Raw genomic sequence first — 19,810 nt, 5'->3', positions numbered from 1 at the left:
GACCCATGCTGGAAGATTGCTGGTGCTCACGTGGAGTGGCTCCAATGGGGGCGGGGGTTAAGCCTCCGACCCTCCCTCACCAGTTCTAGTGACTGCATGAAATAGAAAGAGGCATCGGGAGATATCCTGATACAAACATCCATTTTTTTTTGGAGGTGGGTACAGGCTTTTATACTGAGTTAAACAAAGAACATTTTTCACATGTGTCAGAAATTACAGGTTTCTTAAAGGTCAGCTTGCCCCATGGTAGGGGGCTGGTATGACAAGAATTGATGAGATACATAAAGGTCAAGACAATTAGTTTCCATGATGCAGGCAAGTTAATTATCCAAAGGTATTTGAGAAACGCATAGGGGTTAAACCAGTAAGGAGAGGTAGAGAAGGAGAAAAACAATAGAGAAGGAGAAAAACAAAGCTTGATGTAAATCACAGATAGCAAAGAGCACAAGGAAATAGAATATGGGGTCTCACTGCTGGGGTTCTGGCAGGGGTGTATGATAGAGTGTGCTCTCCTGTATGATCAAAAGGTGAAGTTATAGTGAATGCGTGAACTTTGAAGCAAGCAGCCACTTAGTCGCTAGCAAGAGAATGAACTAAGTATGAGAGGCAATAGGCATTCTGTGAGCTTGAGAGACTAACAAGGAGAAACTGAGTCTGGGAGACTTTCCCTCTTGGCTCATCTCTATAAGGAGAGAGGCTAACAAGTAGGTTGTCTTTCCAGACCTCCATCCAAGGATGGGAGCGTTCCCCTAAGCTCTACCAAGCTTTCACATAGTCCCACAAAAGATAGCTTCCTGCCACATGCCCTCATAACTTTCTAAAAAATAATTAATTTATTTAGGGGGTCAGGCAGTAGTGCAGCAGGTTAAGCACACATGGCGCTCAAAGTGCAAAGACCTGTGTAAGAATCCTGGTTCAAGCCCACGGCTCCCCACCTGCAAGGGGGTTGCTTCACAAGCAGGGGGGTCTGCAGGTGTCTATCTTTCTCTCCCCCTCTCTGTCTTCCTCTCCTCTCTCCACTTCTCTCTGTCCTATCCAACAACAATAACAATGATAAACAACAAAAGCAACAAAAGGGGAAAAATGGCCTTCAGGAGCAGTGGATTCATAGTGCAGGCACCAAGCCCCAGCTATAACCCTGGAGGCAAAAATAATAATAATAAATTAAACACAATAAATTTAATTAATTAATTTGACAGAACAAAGAAGAATTTATAGTAGATAGAGTGATAGCACACCGGGCCAAGGCACACCTGGTTAAGCTCAAGGATTGGCTTTGATCCCCAGCTTCCTACCTGCAAAGGGGATGCTTCAGGAGAAATGAAGCAGCTCTGCAAATGTCTCTTTTTCTCTCCCTCTCTCCCTCTACTTCCCCTTTCAATTTCTCTCTATCCTATCAAATAAAGTAGATAGAAAAAATGGCCACTGGGAGAAGTGGGTTCATAGTGCCAGCACTGAGCCCTGAAATAACCCTGGTAGCAATAAAAAGAGAGAGAGAGAGAGAGAAGAGAGACCTGCAGCACTGCCTCACCACTTGTGTAGCTACCTCTCTGCAGGTAGGGATTAAAAGCCTTGAACCTCAGTTCTTATGAGGCTATATACAGGCTCCTGTGCTAAATATAAATTTATATGGGCCCTGGGTCAAATAGATGTGCTAATCAATTAACTGTACCTATATATAGTTTCTTCAAGTTTGGGAGCTACTCTCTGTCCTAATCCTACTTTCTAGTTCTATTCTCAATTCCGACTACATCTTTCTAGACAATATATTTTTTAAAATATTTATTTATTTATTTCCTTTTTGTTGCCCTTGTTTTATTGTTGTTGTAGTCATTGTTGCTGTTATTGATGTTGTCATTGTTGTTGGATAGGACAGAGAGAAATGGAGAGAAGAGGGGAAGACAGCGAGGGGGAGAGATACCTGTAGAACTGCTTCACCGCTTGAGAAGCGATTCCCCTGCAGGTGGGGAGCTGGGGGCTCGAACCGGGATCATCACTCTGGTCCTTGCATTCTAGACAATATTTTTAGCCCACCTCCATGTTAACTATCAATCTCAAGTAAAAATTACTAAAGTCATGGACCCCTAAGAACATACCTAAAATAGACTTCCTAGCTTCTTCCCACTCTAAAATTCCTATTCTCACCTGCTCTATTCCTACTTTCTGGTTCCTATTTATTAAACATTTTGTCCTGTCTCAAAACTTACTGCCTTTCAGACACCAAGTTGCAGATGCTACCATGATTTCATCCTGAGTTCCATGGGTGGATGACCTCACCAATGTCTTCCGGAACCTCACCTCTCCAAAGTCCTACCCCACTAGGGAAAGATAGAAACAAGCTGGAGGTATGGATTGATCTGGCAATGCCCATGTCCAGTGGAGAAGCAATCACAGAAGCCAGACCTTCCACCTTCTGCACTCCATAAAAAACTTTGGTCCATACTCCCAGAGGGGAAGCAATGTTAGGAAAAGATCACCAGAGGGCTCTTATAACACGTTCCATCAGGACCCACAGAGACAGAAGAGGCAAAAGGAAAAGCATTCAGAATTAGTAATAGGTATAAGTGTGGCTTAAAAAGGAAGAGAATGGGGGAAAAAAGACGAGAATGCAGGACAATAGGAAAAATGGGCAAAAAAAGATAGACAGATAGATAGATAGATAGCTATAGATAGCTATAGAAAGGTCAACCCATATCTGTGACCTTGGGAGAACTACTGCAATTTCCAGTGGAGGGAATGGACACACAGAACTCTGGTGGTGGGAACAATATGGAATTGTATCCCTGTCATTTTGTAATTTTGTAAGTTACTAATAAAAATAATAAACAAATAAAATTTATTTTTGTATTTATTGGCTAGAGACAGAAAATTTGAGATATGGGGAAGATAGAGACATCTGTAGCACTGTTTCACTGCTCTCTAAGCTTTTCCCCTGTAGTTGGGGACCTCAGACTTGAACCCAAGTCCTTGCACATGGTAACATGTGCTTAATGAGGTACACCACTGCCTGGCCCCTAAATAATCATTTTTCTAAAGTACCTTTCACTAAAACAGTAGAATGTTTTGCAGGAAAAAACATGCAGATCATTTTAGACCTCTTTCACTTTTAGAGGGGAAATAAATCACAAAAAGGAAATTTCTTCCTGTGTTTATAGACTTGAGCAAAATGGGGGAAAGGAATTCAAAACAAAGGTCACACCTACCCATATGTTGTCTAGAAATAGAAAGCTTATCCTTTCATATCTAAAGACATAACTTTTAATTTATTTTATGAGAGAGAAAACCATAGCATCACTCTGCCAGTTTGAATCCAGAACTTCATGCTAGAGAGTCCACTTCGTCACCTCCAGGGCCACAAGTTCTTTTGTTTTGTTTTGTTTGGCTTTGTTTTTGCCTCCAGGGTTGCCACTGGGGCTCTGTGCCTGCACTAAGAATCCACTGCTCCTGGAGGCCATTTTTCCCATTATTGTTGTTACCTTTGTTGGTGGATAGGAAAGAGAGAAATTGAGAGGGGAGGAAGAGACAGAGGGAGAGAGAGACAGAGGGAGAGAGAAAGACTGACGCCAGCAGACCTGCTTCAAGGCTTGTGCAGCAACCTCCCCCACACCTTTTTTTTTTTTTAGGTGTTTGTTTCTGTTGCTTTTTTAAAAAAAATTTTTATATTTATTTACTTATTTTCCCTTTTTGTTGCCCTTGTTGTTTTTTATTGTTGTAATTATTAATGTTGTCATTGTTAGGACAGAGAGAAATGGAGAGAGGAGGGGAAGACAGAGAGGGGGAGAGAAAGTGAGACACCTGCAGACCTGCTTCACCGCCTGTGAAGTGACCCCCCCCTACAGGTGGGGAGCCGGGGGCTTGAACCGGATGCTCACGCAGGTCCTAGCGCTTTGCGATATGTGCGCTTAACCCACTGTGCTACCACCCGACTCCCTTTGTTGTTGTTTTTAAAAACACATTGACCAGGGCTGGGGTGACAGCATAATGGTTATATAAATAAATTTTAAGCCTGAGGATTTAAACCCCCAGGTTCAGTCCTCAGCAGCCTGAATAAACCAGAGCTGAGCAGTACACTGTTAATGAAATATATATATATATAATTTCAAAAAGAATACATTGATTTGTTAAAATTTTTAAATTTTTATTTTTTACTTGTGTTTTTCCCCTTTTATTGCCCTTGTTTTATTGTTGTTGTAGTTATTATTGTTGTTGTTGTTGTTGATGTCGTCGTTGTTGGATAGGACAGAGTGAAATGGAGAGAGGAAGGGAAGACAGAGGGGGAGAGAGAGACAGACACCTGCAGACCTGCTTCACTACCTGTGACACGACTCCCCTGCAGGTGGGGAGCCGGGGGCTCAAACCGGGATCCTTATGCAGTGCTGGTGCTCACGTGGGTGGCCTTGCAACCGAGGTAGCCGCTGGATTTCCCATCAGCAAGTCTAGTGATCGCGTGATGCAAAGAACAGCCAGGAGAAATTCAGGTATGAACTTCCAATTTATTTGGAGGAGGACAAAGCTTATATAGCAAAGTAGAACAAAGAACATTTTTCACATATGTCAGTAATCATAAGTTTTCAAAAGGTCAGTACCCCTATGGTGGGGAGGGCTAAGGAATGATGGGAACTGATGAGATACCAAAAGATCAAAGCAATTAGTTCCCATGAGGCAAGAGTTGTTAATTACCTAAAGGTATTAAGAAAAACATGGTGGTTAAACCAGCAGGGTGAGATAAAATAGAGAAGGGCAGAATTTGATGTAAATCATGGTGATCAAAGAATCCGGGAATTGAGATGTGAGTCTCTCTGTCGAGTTACTGGCAAGGCAGTGATGGAATGTATACTTTGTATGTGATCAAAAGGTGGAGAACTTATAGTGAACATGGTGAACTTTCAGTGAACTTTCAAGCAGGCAACCATTTGGTCTGCAGCAGGGGAATGAGTGAAGTGTGAGAGGTTGCAAGCCTCTGTGATGCCTGGGAGATTGACAAGGGGAAACTGAGTCAGGAAGGCATTTCCCTCCAAGTTCTATCCTCGAAAGGGAGAGACTGACAGGTGGGGTGTCTTTTCAGACCTCCGTCTCAAGGATGGGGGAGTTCCCGTATGATCTACCATGCTTTCACATAATCCCACAACGCTGGTTGGTCCTTGTGCTTTGCACCATGTGTGCTTAACGCACTACCGCCCCACCCCTGAGCACACTGATCTTTTATTTTTTTTTAATGATTTATTTATTTATTCATGAGAAAAATAGGAGGAGAGAGAGAAAGAACCAGACATCACTCTGGTACATGTGCTACCAGGGATTAAACTCAGGACCTTATGCTGAAGAACCCAATGCTTTATCCATTACACCACCTTCTGGATCACCACATTGATCTTTTACATTTTTATAAAAGTAACACAGAGGGAGTCGGGCGGTAGCGCAGTGGGTTAAGCGCATGTGGTGCGAAACACAGGGACCAGCATAAGGATCCTGGTTCAAGCCCCCGGCTCCCCACCTGCAGGGGAGTCGCTTCACAGGTGGTGAAGCAGGTCTGCAGGTGTCTGTCTTTCTCCCCCACTCTCTGTCTTCCCCTCCTCTTTCCATTTCTCTCTGTCCTAACAATGACAATATCAATAACAATAACAATAACTACAACAACAATAAAAATAAGGGCTACAAAAGGGAAAATAAATAAAATTTTAAAAAATTTTAAAAAAAAGTAACACAGAGCCATTTTGGAAATGCTGTGTTTTGTTTTATGTATTGTTAACACAAGACAGAGAGAGAGAACCAGAGCATCACTCTGGCTCATAGGATACTAGAAATCAAAGTCAGAATCTCAGGCTTGCTCCTCCAAGGCTCTAAATACTCTGCCCCTCCCAGGCCCACCTCCTGGGCTCTGGAGAATTCAGACACCTTTTCATGACAATGTCCATTGCCCTCTAACCTCCCTGAAATGCAAAACCCCAGCTCAGTGAAACGTGAATGGCTTAACCCGAGAGTGAACACCTGATAAATGTTCTAGAACTGGCATTGCATCTTTGGAATGATAAAAGAAGTCTACATTGTGGGCCAGGCGGTAGTGCTGTGGACTAAGCAAAGTGCACATGGCACGAAGTGCAAGGACCAGCTCAAAGATTCCAGTTTGAGCCCTCAGCTCCCCATCTGCAGGGGGGGGGACACCTCACAGGCGGTGAAGCAGGTCTGCAGGTCTGTCTTTCTCTCCCCTTCACTGTCTTCCCTCTTCTCTTGATTTCTCTCTGTCCTATCCAAGAACAATGACAGCAATAACAACAACAACAATAGACAACAAGGGCAACAAAAGGGAAAAAAATACCCTCCAGGAGCAGTGGATTCATAGTGCAGCCACTGAGCCCCAGCAATAACAACAGAGGCAAAATAAATAAATAAATAAGTAAAAGTCTGCATTTTACCTACTCAATTCTCAGGATTCTTCTTACCTTTGTATCCATTTTATTGATTGATTTATTCATTTATTGATTCATTTTGCCTCCAGGGTTATTCCTAGGGCTTGGTACCCACACTAGGAATCCACTACTCCATGGAGGCCATCTTTTTCCCTTTGTTGTTGGTGTTATTGTTGTTGTTGCTGATGTTATTGTTGTTGGATAGGACAGAGAGAAATTGAGGGAGGAGGGGAAGATAGAGAGGAAGAGAGAAAGGCAGGCACCTGCAGACCTGCTTCACCGCTTGTGAGGCGATGACGACCCCTCTGCAGGTGGGGAGCCGGGGGCTCGAACCAATCTTTGTGCCCGTCCTAGTGCTTTGCACTGTGTGTGCTTAACCCTGTGCGCTACGGCCTGGCCACCTCTTCTTTCCTTTTTAAATAGAGACCACAGCCCTGCTTTCTCCACCCCACCTCCAAACCCATGATGTTCCATTTGTTTTTGTCCTTGTCCTAAGTGGTGTTGGGAATCAAAGCCCAAGCCGTAGATTGAAACCACCCCTCTGCCCCATTCCTTCCTTGTTCTGAGATCTAAAGAAGAAACATGTAAACATTCCATGTGAAAGGAATAGTATTTTTTTTTTTTTTGCCTCCAGGGTTATTGCTGGGGCAGACTCTGAATCCACTGCGCCTGGAGGCCATTTTCCCCAAATTGTTGCCCTTGTTGTTTCTCGCTGTTATTATTATTATTGTTGTCATTGTTGTTGGATAGGACAGAGAGAAATGGAGAGAGGAGGGGAAGACAGAGAGGGGGAGAGAAAAAGACAGACACCTGCAGACCTGCTTCACCGCTTGTGAAGCGAATCCCCTGCAGGTGGGGAGTCAGGGCTCGAACTGGGATCTTTAGGCTGGTCCTTGCGCTTTGCGCCACCTGCGCTTGACCCTCAGTGCTATTGCCCGGCCCCCCTGGAGCAGTGAGTATTTTCATTGTCTTTTGATACTTTAAAATTAAAGTAAAGTAAGAGGAGGATAGAGCAGCTAACTAGGGCCATTACCCAGTTCCCTCCAGTGGGGGTCTAGACTGACTTCTACATGGAAGAATCACAGAGAGAGCCAGTCACCTTTCAGGGAGAAGATGAGCATTTATTGGGAGAAAGGACAGAAAAAGAGTACAAACTACGTCGGCACATAGACCCCGGAGACAGAGAACACAAGAGGCCCAAGCTTCCTGGTCTTCCCAGCTTTCTAGTCCCTTCTGGGGAAGGGCAGGCCCCCTTGCAGTCAGGGAGGGAGGGAGGGAGCTGGGGCAGGGTATGCAGACACACTGGGCTTCTGGCCCTGCCTCTGGGCCTTCTCCTGGCTTCCTGCAGGGTGCAAGGTGCAGGGGGAGGGTGATGCTTTTCCTAAGCTGCCCTCCAACATGAGGATGGGCAAACTAGCTCACTTGGATAGTGCACTGCTTTGCCTTGAGTGAGACCCAGGTTCCAGCCCAGTCCCCACTGCACTGAAGAAGGCTTCAGCGTAGTCCTTTCTCTCTCTGAAAGAGTCAGCCCGTACTGTGAAACCCCAGAGATGATCTCCACCACACACACAGAATTAAGGTAGACTGTATCTTCAAAATAGAGGAGATGGTACATGTTCTATTGTAAGTAGTTCACCACAGTTTTTAAAAATCAGGAAAACAATAACAACAACCCTAGGGGGCTGGAAGGGGACACCTGTTAGCTTGCACACCTGCCATGTTTGAGGAGCCAGGTTGAGCCCCACATACAGCGTAAAGCAGGTGCCTGGGGGAAACTTCATGAGAGGTGTCTCTCCCCTCAATGTCACTCTCCACCCTCCTACTCTCTACCAAAAAGAAATTCTTTTTAAAATTTTAAAAATTGGGAGGGGTAGATGGCATAATGGTTATGCAAATAGACTCTTGTGCCTGAGGCTCCAAAGTCCCAAGTACAATCCCTGGCACCACCTATAAGCCAGAACTGAGCAGTGCTGTGGTTAAAAAAAATTAAAATAATTAAATTTAAAAGAAAATAAATAAAATTTAAAATTATTATTTATTTATTGGATAGAGACAGCCAGAACTCAAGAGGGAAGGGGGTGATAGGGAGATAGACAGACACCTGGAGTCCTGCTTCACCACTTGTAAAGCTTTCCCATTGTGGGTGGGGACCAGGGGCTCAAAGCCGGTTGCATAAGCTTTGCAACATGTGTGCTCAACCAGGTATGATACCCCCCCCCCTTTTTTTAATGACCACCAGGAGCAGTAAAATCATGAAGGCACAGAGTCCCAGCAATGACTCTGGTAACAAAAAATTATATTAAATTAAATTTAAAAGTAGCTGTAGCAGACAAGGTATCACAGTGATGCTACCAGGTTTTTATGTATGTATACTAGATTTTTTTATGTCCAAGGTCCTTAGACTCCAGGTTCAATCTCCAACACTACCATATGCTATAGCTATAATATTTATTTTATTATTTTTTTTGTATTTTATTTATTTTTGAGAGAGATAGACACAGAGGCAAATAAATACCAGAGCACTGCACAGCTCTGGCTTATTGTGGTGTGGGGGATTGAACCTGGGACTTCGGGGTCTCAGGCATGAGAGTCTCATAACTATTATGCTAGCTACCCCCTTTATTTTATTTTTTTAACATTTATTTATTTTACCTTTTTTTGTCCTTGTTTTTTATTGTTGTAGTTATTATTGTAGTTGTTATTGGTGTCGTTGTTCTTGGATAGGACAGAGAGAAATGGAGAGAGGAGGGGAAGACAGAGAGGGAGAGAGAAAGACAGACACCTGCAGACCTGCTTCATCGCCTGTGAGGCAACTCCCCTGCAGGTGGGGAGCCGGGGGCTCGAACAGGGATCCTTATGCCTGTCACGTGCGCTTAACCCGCTGCGCTACCACCCGCCCAGAAGCTTCTCTTTTCTGTATCCCTCTGGGAGTATGGACCCCAGATCATTATGGGGAGCAGAAGGTGGAAGGTCTGGCTTCTGTAATTGCTTGTCCGCTGGACATGGGCGTTGGCAGGTCGATCCATACTCCCAGCCTGTTTCTGTCTTTCCCTAGTGCGGCAGGGCTCTGGAGAGGTGGGGCTGCAGGTGGTACATTGGTGAGGTCGTCTGTCCAGTGGAATCAGGTTGATGTCATGGTGGCATCTGCAACTTGGTGGCTCGGCTGCATTGTGGAGGGTGCTTAGGACATAGGAAAGCACATATATATCCAGTCACTGAGTATGACAGTAGGTCCAGTGACATGGACTAAGGCAGGAGTTCTCAAGCTGGCCTCCAAAGAAATCTGTGGTCTTTACTCTCTGCAGCTTCCAGCTGAAACTTGAAATTTCCTTCCATCGTGAATGTTGCTGATAAACTGCAGTAATATCAGCAGCGCAGGGCCCAGCAGTGCTGCCCCACTTGGCTCTGCTGCCTGTAAAGAAGCTGAATTGAGCCCGGAACTTTGGATACTTGGGGTGTGGGAGTCTCTTTGCATAACCACTGTCGGTATTATTCTTACAAGGTGATACTTTAATCTTCTGTTTGGAATAGGAAGACTTTCTTTCTTTTTGCCTCCAGGGTCATTGCTGGGGCTCAGTGTCTGCACCATGAATCCACTGCTCCTGGAGGCCATCCTTTCTCCCCTTTGTTGCCCCTGTGGCTGTAGCCTTGCTGTAATTATTATTGTTATTGCCGATGTCATTCCTTGTTGGATAGGACAGAGAGAAATGGAGAGAGATGGGGAAGACAGAGAGGGGGAAAGATAGACACCTGCAGACCTGCTTCACCGCCTGTGAAGTGACTCCTCCTGCAGGTGGGGAGCTGAGGACTCGAACCGGGATCCTTATGCCAGTCCCCGAGCCTTGCGCCATGTGCGTTTAACCCGCTGCACCACCGCCCGACCCCCACAGGAAGACTTTCAAACCAATTCTACTGTCGTGATTTCATAAAGTTGTACTTTTGAAAAAATATAAAGTTATCTATTTATTCATGAGAGAGAAAGAGGGTGAAATAAAGAGAGACCCAGAGCATCTCTCTGGCACATGTAGTGCCAGGAATCAAGCTTGGGACCTCACGTCTTCGCATACCCTGAGCCATGACTCCAACCTCTGTGCCACCTCCCTGGCAATTCAGGTTGCAATTTAGGCTTAACCAGAAAAGCTAACTCCAGAGATGTATCTCCCAACAATCAACTTAACATACTTGAAATTTCCAGATGCAATTAGAAACAGTATAGAATAGTGTTTCTCCTTCTAGAGCAGACTGAACAGAGCTTACTGAAAGACTTCCAGGTTTAAAAAAAAATAAATCAATGAAACAAAGTGGCAGGAAGGTCAGACCCATTTGCTCAGCACAGTCTAAATGAGGGGAATGAGCCACACAGCCGAGCTCCTTTGTCACGAAGTCTAAAGCCACATGCCTGGCACCAAATGCAGGTCACCTTTTTGACTTTCTTTTACTATTTTATTTATTTATCAATGAGATCTACAGGAAGAGAGAGAGAAAGAACTCTGGTACATGTGCTGCTGGGGATTGAACTCAGGACCTCATGCTTGAGAGCCCAATGCTTTATCCACTGCGCCACCTCCCGGACCACTTTTTTTTTTTTTTAATTAAAACAAAATTTTTTCCCTCTTGTTGCCCTGTTGTTTATTGCCATTGTTGCTATTGTTATTGTTGCTGCTTGTTGTAACTTAACTTAAAAGGAGTTTAAGTTAAGCTGCTGTGGCGTGTAAAAGGATTCACATAGGGGAGCTGGTAACGGGTTTAAACAATACAAGGTTTATTAGGGTGAAACAGGTAAAATAAGCACTTATCATCAAGCGTTAAAAGTACACTAGATCCATAAAGTCTGAGTATAGTTATCAAAAGTTTAGTCCCATAAGACAAACAATTATCAGCCCAGGTAAAGGTTGCTCATGGCTGTAGAGAGGTCTAAAAGTTTACCAGCTAGCAGAATCACACGTGCTCAGTTCCCAGGAGAAGTAGCCATGGTGGATACCTGGAGCACCTCCACCGAGATGCTTCTGACCAGGAGAAAAAATCACCAGCCAAAGAGAGCAGCCTGCTCCAAGTCCATGCCTTTTATACATTCCCTTCTTTGTGTGTCCTGCCTCAGGCTGATGCCATTCGTATGCTAGTAGTCCTGAACTCCCATTGGGGTCACAACAGTGGCTGCCGTTGTTGTTGGATAGGACAGAGAGAAACCAAGAGAGGAGGGGAAGACAGAGAGGGGGAGAGAAAGACAGACACCTGCAGACCTGCTTCACTGCCTGTGAAGGGAACCCCCTTGTAGGTGGGGAGCCAGAGACTTGAACCAGGATCCTCACACCGGCCCTTGCGCTTTGCACCACGTGAGCTTAGCCCACTGTGCCACCACTCGGCTCCCCCAGCCACTTTCTAGTATGGAAGAGCTAGCCCCTGAAAATTCACCTTCTTCCCAATTTGCAGTCTCTACTGGGAATATCAAGCCTGATCAAGGGACTCTCCTCTTGCTGCACCTCTCTTCCTCTCCTTCCCCACTGTGCAGGGAGCCACCTACCGTTTCCTCTTTCCCTCTCCCCTTCTCAGTTTCTCTTACTCTTTCTGTGTCAGTCTCTGTGTCCCTGTGCCACTTCTCTACTGAACTTGGCTTCAGAAGTCCCCTGATTAGTGCCCTCTTCTGTTTATAGCTCGCAGTGCATGTGCAGGCAATTTCTCTTGCTCAAGCTGCCAGAAATAGTTGGAAGTTTGGAAAAACAGCTCACCTGGATAGAGCACAGCTTTGCCCTTTGTGTTACTCAGGTTCAAGCCTGACCCCCATCCTAATGAAGGAAGCTTTGTTACTGTGGTCTTTTTCACTCTACCTGTTTCTATCTAAAAAACAGCACTGAAAAGAAAGAGGAGAAGGTGGCATTAGAGGAGGAAGAGGAAGAGGAGGGGGGAAAATGAAAACTGGGACTGAGGGAGTCGGGCGGTAGAGCAGCGGGTTAAGTGCATGTAGCACTGGGACTGGAGAGATAGCTCATTGTAGGGAAATGGTGAGGTTGTGGTTGAGCTTGGCAGGGCTTGACTTGAGGGGACATCCATCCTGTCAGTCTCTCTCTCTACTGAGAGGTTGAGCGAGGAGGGACACAACTCCCCCAAGGTTTTGCCTTGTCTTATCAGACTCCCTGCCTCACAAAGCACCCTGCATTCCTGATACTATGGCCTGCTCCCTTATTATCTATATAATCATTGTTTTGCTTGAAAGATCCCCACCCATTCCATTCCTTTGATCTATCTTCTTTCTACCTTGAGACCCTCCCTGCCTGCAGGGTATTATTAATCCCACCAGTTAAAACCCTGCAACAGTTGCTAAGGAAGTTCCTACCTTTCCCAGCCCCTTTTGCCTTTCTCTGCCCCTTTCCAAACCATGTCAAGCCATTTCCGTTTCTGACTTGCCACTTCCGGGTCTGACTTTTAAAAAGCCTTGGCTCTCTGATCAAAAAGAATTGAATCACCTCACCACCACCAGCTCTGTTTCTGGGTCATTTCTCTTGCTGAGTGAGTAGCAGCCCAGGCTGGCTCCAGTCGTGTTCTCTCCAACCCAGAGAGTACGCATCCGAGAAGAGGCACCCCCCACACTAGCCCGGCAGTTCATGGAATTAGGATGTCAGTCTTGCCATGTGGGCAGCCCAGATTCAAGTCCCAGCACCACATGGGAGATGCCATAGCACTGGAGGAAGGTCTAATTCTGAAGAGAGAGAGCGGAGAATGGTTTGCAGTAGGATCCATTCTCATTCTTTCTTTCTTTTATATTTTTGCCTCCAGGGTTATTGCTGGGGCTCAGTGCCTGCACTACGAATCCACTGCTCCTAAAGGCTATTTTTTTGTTGCTCTTGTTGTTGTCATTATTGTTGTTGTTGTTATTGCTGTCATGTTGTTGGATAGGACAGAGAGAAATCAGAGAGGAAGAGAAGACAGAGAAGGGCAGATAAAGACAGACACCTGCAGGCCTGCTTCACCACTTGTGAAGCGACTCCCTTGCATGTGGGGAGCAGGTGGCTCGAACTGGGGTCCTTTTGCTGGTCCTTGCACTTTGCGCCATGTGTGTTTAACCCACTGCACTACCACGCACACCCCCATTCTGTTTCTTGTCTGTCGCTTGTGTTCTAGTTTGGGTCTTTGGAGCAACCCACAAGCTGGTGTTTTATTTGCAGCACTTGTATATAGCAGCAGAACAACAGTTTGGAATAGAAAGTGGTACATTTTATGCTGACATTTGTCTCAGTGGGTGGTGTTCCTCATCTTCTACAGAATCAGAAAACCAGCCTCTCACCAAGGCCCATGATCAGATTTGGGGGTGGCCTTGGGGGGGCAGTGCTGGGGCTCAGTCTCTCAGGAGGTGGTAGCCAAATGTTGGCAGGGTTACTGTCCTCGGAAGGTTGGGCCAGAGCTGGTGGATGGACCTGGATCTGGCAATGGGAGGAGGCCTCACCTCCACATGGGTGGCCAGAGGAACCCTTCTGCCGAGGGCAGCCTGAAGACCCAAACAGACACTTCTGGGTGTGTGGGGTGATTGTGAAAGCATGGTAAGAGCAGAGGGGAACTCCCATCATAAAGACGGAGGTCTGAAAAGATACCCCACCCGTCAGCCTCTCCCTTTCAGGGGTCGAGCATGGAGGGAAAAGCTTTCCTGACTCAGTTTCCTCTTGTCAGTCTCCCAAGTATCACAGGCACCTACATCCCCTAACACTTAACTCATTCCCTTGTTACAAACCAAATGGTTGCCTGCTTAAAGTTCACTACACGTTCACCATCCATCTGTGATCACATACAGACTATACTCCATCATCCTACCCTGTCAGTAGTGTAACAGTAAGGCCCACTCCCCATTTCCTCATTTCTTGATGACATATACTCCATATATCAATATTCTGCCTTGACCAAAAGGTTTTTCTCTGTCTGCCTCTCCCTTGCTGGTATAATTAACATGTTTTTCTAAATACCTTCAGCTAATTGACTCTCTTACCCAATAGCCACTAATCATTCCTGAACTTTCCCCACTCCTATCAATTCTCTTCATTCCTCAGATCCTTCACCTTGAGGGTTCTGACCTTTAAAAACCCATCATTATTGTCACATGTGAAAAATGTCCTTTGTTCCCTTCTGCTATTTAAACCCTGCCTTCCGTGCAATAAATGGATTGTTTGCAACTAAATGATTCCCATTAGAGTTAACATGAGAGGCCAGTACCAAGTCTTACCTCTGCTGTGAGGCCACCCACACAAGTACCAGCATGGGTGTCCTCTGGCCTAGCCTGATGTCACACCTCTTCTGCCACCCCACTGGTCACAGACACTGGTGCTGACCCCGGCTGGGGGGTGGGGGCAGCTGGAGGCTCCAGAGCCAGGCAGCCACAAGGCTTTGCGTGCTGGCACCTGTTGTTTGTTTTAGTCACTTTCTGTGGGTCTGGGGGTCAATGGCTTGTAGTACAGTTGCCGACACATGGGTACAGTTTCTCATCTCCCCCGCATGATAGGTGACTACAAAACACTCTCGTGCACAACTGAGATCATTGATTTTTAACAGATTGCGGGCTGTCGCTCTGGGTCCCCCGCACCCCTGGCCAGCGGAAGCAAGGGTCAGAGCGGCCCCCTGGGAGTCCTGGGGTGGCTCCATGTGGCGGGGGCAAAGTGCTCAGAGAGACAAGCAGTCAGCTCTGGGAGAGCCTCATGGGACAACTCATTTATTGGCAGAAAGGCAGGCAGATATACCCATTGCTTGGGGGGAAGGTTGAGGTACTTACTAACCCAAACACAGAGCAACACAATGCATAGTCACATTTTGACCTACAGACTATTTGATCACAAGCACAGGGTTTGATCACAAGCTTCACAATGTGTATTTTCCCAGAGGTAGCTTGCAGGCACTTCAGGGTAGGGGGGAAGGGAGGCAGCTGAGCAATCAGGATGTTTACTGGTGGTTTTCAAGTTAGCCACACACAGTCATTTATAGCCTTTGTTTAAAAAGGAAAGAAAGGGGAGTCGCGTGGTAGTGCAGCGGGTTAAGCACAGGTGGCACAAAGCACAAGGACCAGCATAAGGACAGAGAAACAGAAAGACACCCGCAGCACTGCTTCATCACCTGCCAAGTTTTCCCCCTTGCAAGTGGGGAGCCAGGGCTTGAACTGGGGTCCTTGTGTACTGTAACATACACGCTCAATAGCAAGAGAGAAGCTGCCTGGAAGGTGGCTCAGTGAATGGAGTTTTAATTTCCAACATTGCATTTTTTAGAGTGTTTCTCTCTCATACACACACACACACACACACACACACACACACACACACACAAATTAGGAGCTGGGTGGGGGCACACCTGGTTAAGCACACATGTTACAATGTGCAAGGACCAGCGTTTAAGCCCTAAGTCAGCACCTGCTGGGGGAAAGCTTCGTAAGTGGCGAAGCAGGGCTGCAGGTGTCTCTCTGTCTCTCTCCCTCTCTTTTTTAAATATTTATTTATTTATTTCCTTTTGTTGCCCTTGTTTCATTGTTGTAGTTTTATTGATGTCATTGTTGTTGGATAGGACAGAGAGAAATGCAGAGAGGAGGGGAAGACAGAGAGGGGGAGAGAAACAGACGTGCTTCATCGCTTGTGAAGGGACTCCCCTGCAGGTGGGGAACCTGGGACTCCAACCAAGATCCTTATGCTGGTCCTTGTGCTTTACGCCACGTGTACTTAACCTGCTGCGCTACCACCCAACTCCCTCTCTCCCTCTTTATCTCCCCCTTCCCTCTCAATTTTTGGCTGTCTCTAACCAGTAAGAAAATTAAAAGAATACCAACAGTAATTAAAAAATAAATATTTAAATTAATCTTTATCAAAGAAGGGAGAGAAGGAGAGAGAAATATCGCCAGAGAGATCACTCCCCACAAGTTCTGCGCTCTGGGAATGTCTCTACCAGAAGTAATCCCACGGGGTGAAGCGCTGATTGACTTCCCCTTACAGCAGCCCCGGGAGACAGGTACCTTTGTCACCTGGCCTTACAGGTAGAGGATGTCACTGGGGTGCAACCAGCCAGAGGGGACGCTGGAACTTCACAGCTGAGTCCCTGCTCCTCTCTACACCTTCTCCTGGGGAGGCGGGGAGAGGGAATACTGCGGAGAATGATGAATAATTGCTACCAGGAACTTCGCCAACAAAAGGGCTGTCACCTGGAATCCCTAGTTAGCAGGCCTCTTCTCTGGGAACTCAGGGAGAGGCCGCGATGCGCCCCACAAGCCTCTTCCTGCCTCGGCCACTAGGGGGCAGAGCGGGCCGGCAGAAGCTCAGCTCTCCTGCCCGGGGCCTGTGCTGAACCAAAGCTGTTACTAAGCGGCGGCGGGGCTCTCTCATCCGGAAAAGCGCGCACGCCTGTGCTCCTATGAGTACCTGTGAGACAGTCTTTTCACGACAAACAAGCAATCAAGCAAACAAATTCACTGAGCATTCAGAGACATGTCCCCACTGTCTAAAAATAAATGTGTTTTTAAAAAATTTTTTAATATTTATTTCCTTTTGTTGTCCTTGTTTTTTTATTGTTATAGTTATTGCTGTTTTTGATATTGTTGTTGTTGGATAGGACAGAGAGAAAAGGAGAGAGGAGGGGAAGACACAGAGGGGGAGAGAAAGACAGACACCTGCAGACCTGCTTCACCACCTGTGATGCGACTCCCCTGCAGGTGGGGAGCCGGGGGCTCGAACCGTGGTCCTTACCCTGGTCCTTGAGCTTTGCGCCACTTGTGCTTAACCCGCTACGCTACGGCCCGACTCCCGAAATAAATGTTTTTTGTGTCAGTGAAAACTGACACAAGAGACCACATAGTGCTTGATCCCGTTTAAATGAAGAGTGGGAGGCAAAATTAAAAACCGGGGGAACAGAAAGCAGAAGCAGCCTCGGGCTGGGGCAGGGCTGGGGGTGGCACCGAGTACCAGGAGCCCTGAGAACGTTGTCTAACTCCTCCGGGACCTATTTCACTGGACACTTGAGATGCAAATATGCCTCTGCTCTGAAGTTTGCTGCTCTTTTTTATTTTTAATCTTTGTTTCCCTTTATGACAGAGGTCATAATACCACTCAGCTCTGGTCATAGGAGGCTGTCGGGAACCTCCAACTTAGTCTTTTTTTTTTCCTCCAGGGAAAAAACCCATTCAGAGGAGAGGACTTTTTTCTTTTCTTCTTCGTCTCCTCCTTCTCCTTCTCCTTCTCCTTCTCCTTCTCCTTCTCCTCCTCCTCCTCCTCCTCCTCCTCCTCCTCCTCCTCCTCCTCCTCCTCCTCCTTCTCCTTCTCCTTCTCCTTCTCCTCCTCCTTCTCTTCCTCCTCCTCCTCCTCCTCCTTCTTCTTTTAATGAAGACTTGCCAGAGAGAGGGGAAAAAAACAAGTAATTTCTAGTTCTCAAAATGTCAAAGAAGTGGTCCACAAGATGGCACAGTAAAGAAAGCATTGGCTTCTTAAGCATGAGGTCTTGAGTTCAATCCCTGATAGCACATGTACCAAAGTGATGCCTGGTTCTTTTTCTCTCTCCTCTTATCTTTTTCATTAATAAATAACTATTTTTAAAGACAAGAAAAAAGGGAGGCAGATGGTGGTGCATCTGGTTAAGCACACATGCTACAATACACAAAGATCTGGGTTCAAGGCCCTGGCCCCCACATGCAGTGGGGGAAGCTTCACAAGTGGTAAAGCAGTGCTGCAGAAGCCTCTCTGTCTTTCTCTCTCTCTCTCTCTCTCTCTATCACCTTTTGCCCTCTCAATTTCTCTGTGTCTTTATCCAATAAAGATAATTAATTAATTGAAAAAAGAAAGAACTTAATTTTTAAATTTTATTTATTTATTTATTTATTTATTTTTTAAGATTTTATTTATCTATGAGAAAGACAGGAGGAGAGAGAAAGAACCAGACATCACTCTGGCACATGTGCTGCTGGGGATCTTTCCTCTTTGCCTCCAGGGTTATTGCTGTGGACTTATGCCTGCACTAAGAATCCACTGCTCCTAGAGGTCATTTTTTTCATTTTGTTGCCCTTGTTGTTATTATTATTGTTGTTGTCATTGCTATTGTTGTTGTATAGAAAAGAGAGAAATTAAGAGAGGAGGGGAGACAGAGGGGGGAGAGAAAGACAGACACCTACAGACCTGCTCCACCGCCTGTGAAGTAACCACCCCTTTGCAGGTGGGGAGCCGGGGACTTGAAGCAGGATCCTTACATCGGTCCTTAGGCTTCATGTCATGCATGCTTAACCTGCTGTGCTACCGCCCGACCTCCCACTTATTTTTTTTAAGAATTTATTTATTTATTCACAAGAAAGACAGGAGAAGAGAAAGAACCAGCCATCACTCTGGTACATGTGCTGCCGGGGATCGAACTCAGGACCTCATGCTTGAGAGTCTAGTTCCTTAGCCACTGCGCCACCTCCCGGACCACCCACTTATTTTTTTAACCAGAGAACTACTCAACTCTGGCTTATGGTGGGATAGGAGATTGAACCTGGGACTTTGAAGACTCAAACATGAGAGTCTTTTTTGCATAACCATTATGCTATACCACCCTTCCCCCGTCATGCCTCACACACATCCTTCATTTCATAACCACCTATTTAAATTTATTTATTTATTTATTTTGGATATATATATATAGAGAGAAACTGAGATGGAAGTGGGGAGACACCTGCAGCACTGTTTCACCTCTCATGAGGTATTTACAACAGACTATGAACTCTGGGAGCCTGAGTTAAACAAAACTCCTCAGGAAAGCATCCACATGATGGCCAAATGCAGGCCCTGACAGGAGAAATTCTGCTTCCAGTTAAGACTAAATTGTGAAGAAACAGGAAATTGACTGGAGGGAGAAGCAGGAAATCATGCTGCAACCCCAAATAGCCAGTGGGTAAAAGAGAGTTCAGCTGGTGCTGGGACACCTGTTTCCTTACTACTGTTTTCCTGCTTCAGTCTTTTGAAGCGAGCTACCCTTGGACACAAATGCCTTTGCAAGAATTTAGATAATCTCTCATCTCAATGTTACTATGTGGACTTGATTTTGAAATGAGTTCTTGAGAATATCTTTTTTTTTTTTTTACCAGAGCACTGATCAGCTCTGGTTTACAGTGGTGCAGGGGATTGAACCTGGGACTTAGAAGCCTCAGGCATGACAGTCTGTTTGTGTAACCATTATGCTATCTACCCCTACCCGAGAATATCTTAAGAGATACTGGGTGTCTCTGTTTAACCTTTGGTGTGGGAGAGAGCCAGTTGTTGCTGTGAAGAACTGTGTTTGAAGGCGGCCAGCCGTTGAGAAACAGTGAAGCTGACATAACGTGAAGTGGCAGGCGTGATTTGCACTGGAATCTGCCTGAAGCTGTGGTTCTCAGGAAAACTGACTAGCCCAGGAAGCCTGTCCCCATGCTCAGAAGATGCCCCACCTCA

The sequence above is a fragment of the Erinaceus europaeus genome, chromosome 19 (assembly GCF_950295315.1).
Source record: "Erinaceus europaeus chromosome 19, mEriEur2.1, whole genome shotgun sequence".
Taxonomy (NCBI): domain Eukaryota; kingdom Metazoa; phylum Chordata; class Mammalia; order Eulipotyphla; family Erinaceidae; genus Erinaceus; species Erinaceus europaeus.
Note: the sequence above shows the minus strand (reverse complement) of the source record.